This window comes from Silene latifolia, chromosome 9, assembly GCF_048544455.1.
Source record: "Silene latifolia isolate original U9 population chromosome 9, ASM4854445v1, whole genome shotgun sequence".
NCBI lineage: Eukaryota > Viridiplantae > Streptophyta > Magnoliopsida > Caryophyllales > Caryophyllaceae > Silene > Silene latifolia.
The window spans coordinates 80,156,823-80,159,316 of NC_133534.1; the positions used below are offsets into that span (position 1 = coordinate 80,156,823).

At 41.4% G+C, this 2,494-nt stretch overlaps 1 non-coding gene across 1 annotated transcript; it reads left to right on the forward strand.

Moving 5' to 3' along the window:
• The first annotated feature begins 1,498 nt into the window (after positions 1-1,498).
• On the forward strand, positions 1,499-1,605 carry LOC141602927 (small nucleolar RNA R71). Its single transcript, XR_012524830.1, has one exon. It is a non-coding gene; the product is annotated as a small nucleolar RNA R71 (small nucleolar RNA).
• The last annotated feature ends 889 nt before the right edge of the window (positions 1,606-2,494 follow it).

Here is a 2,494-nt window from a genome sequence, read left to right on the forward strand (position 1 = left end):
CCCAATTCGCACGGGGACATCTTCCCATATCCCTAACGGTGTCTTCGTCGATCTATCGGCCATTTGGAGTGTGATGTTGGTGCATTTAAGCTCTCCCATCCCCAACCTTTTACTTACCGAGTACAGCATGACACTCACACTAGCCCCTAGATCACATAAGGCTTTGTTGATCGTCGTGTCGCCAATGGTACACGGTATTGAGAAGCTTCCCGGATCCTTTAACTTTGGAGGCGAACTCCCTTGAAGTATTGCACTACTCACCTTAGTGAAGGCGATAGTCTCAATCTTCCGGATCGACTTCTTCTTTGTGAGGATATCTTTCATGTATTTCGCATAGGCCGGAACGTGATTGATTAATTCCGTGAAAGGAATTGAGACTTCTAAATTCTTCACAATTTCCATGAACTTTCCAAGTTGATCATCAAATTTGGGCTTGGCTTGACGACTTGGAAAAGGAAGTCTAATCACAATGGGCTCCTTCTCCTTGGCCTTGTCTTCATTTTTCTTTGAACTTTCTTCTTTTGATGATTCTCCATCTTTGGAGTTTTGCACAATTTCTTCCTTTTCACTAGCTTCCACAACTTCATCCTCAACTTGCTTCTTCGGTGCTTCATACCTTGTACCACTTCTAAAGTGAATGGCACTAACCGTTTCATGTCTAGGGGGATTACTTTGAGGTGGTAATTGCCCCTTTTGTCTTTGTGAGCTTGAAGATGCTAGTTGAGTCAATTGTGTTTCCAACATCTTGGTGTGAGCTAGAATGTTGTTGATGGTGGTTTCCTTTGCTTGGCTATCTTTTTGCATTTGAGTAAAAAATTCTTGTTGATTCTTTTGCATTTGGAGGACCGCTTTTTGGACATCAAAGCCTTGGTCATTTTGGTGATTGTATGGATTTTGATTTTGGTAACCTTGGTTTTGATTGTAAAAGGGTCTTTGATTTTGGTTTCTCATGGGTGGTGGAGTGTATGTTGTTTGAGGGTTTTGAACATTTTGGCTTTTGTATGAGAGATTTGGATGGAATTTGGTGTTTTCATTGTAAAAGTTGGAATAAGGGGTACCACTCGTGTATGCTTGGAAAGCATTCACTTGTTCATTTGTTCCCCTACATTCACCTTGGTCATGTCCCAAAGTTCCACAATTCTCACATATCCCACTTGGGATTGATGAGGATGCCGTCATGGCATTAACATGATGCTTTGATGATTTTGAGTTTTCCTCAAGTCTAGCCATAGCTTGTTCAAACTTCAAGTTGATTGTGTCAATGTGAGCACTAAGTTGAGCACCCAATTGAGTAACGGAGTCCACTTCATGCTTTCCTCCTCTAGTAGCCTTGTGAGGTCTACTATATTGTGAGTTATGGACCGCCATTTCCTCAATCTTGTTCCATGTTTGATTGTCATCAACTTCGGTGAACATTCCATTTGATCCCATATTGAGAATGTTCCTAGAATCTTCATATAAACCATTCCAAAATTGTTGCACCAAAAACCATTTGCTAAGTCCATGGTGAGGACATGAGCGACAAATTCCCTTGAACCGCTCCCAAGCTTCATACAAAGACTCTTCATCCCTTTGCTTAAAACCCGTAATTTGAGCTCTTAGCATGTTAGTCTTTTTCGGTGGGTAGAATTTTTTGTAGAAAGCTAGAGCCAACTTCTTCCAAGAATCTATTCCAAGGGTGGCCTTATCAAGGCCCTTCAACCATTGCTTCGCGGTGCCGATTAAGGAAAAAGGAAAAAAGACCCATCTAATTTGGTCTTGAGTCACGCCCGTTTGAGAGATAGCATCACAATAGTCGCAAAAGGTTTCCATATGAGAATGAGGGTCCTCACTAGGCATCCCCCCGAATTGGCTCCTCTCAACTAATTGGATGAAGGCGGACTTGGCAATAAAATTTCCGGTTAGATGTTGCGGTGTAGGAGTACCATTTGGTAGATTCTCCTCGGTGAGTACGGAGTGTGACGAGAATTTTGGCATTGTAGGTGGATTTTGTGGGGTATTGTGTAATGGGTTTTCTTCTCCTTCTATTGCGAAAGGATTGACAAACTCACTAGTGGGTTGGACAACTTCACTAATACCTCGTAAATTCCTCCTAACAACTCTCCTATTGTTCGTCAAGGTTCTTTTGATTTCACGGTCAAAAGGTAACAAATCACCTTGTAACCTTCTAGACATGCAAAATATCAAACAACTCGAAAACAATTAGAACAAATCTTGAGGAGTTTTACTTCCTCAAGGCGAAGAAAGACACAACTAATAACAATAAAAAAGAAATATAAATCAAACAAACACCGTCCCCGGCAACGGCACCATTTTTGATGCGATCCCGCTAAGTGTTCACAAATTAAGATGTGGTCGTTGGTCACGGTCGAATCAAAACACAATTTATAACTCCACAAACAACTCTAAAATTAGTAAAGAGGCAAGTAAAGGTCGGATCCCAAGGGACGGGAGTTGAAATGAGATTTCTATTGTAACTAGTGGTGTCTAAGGG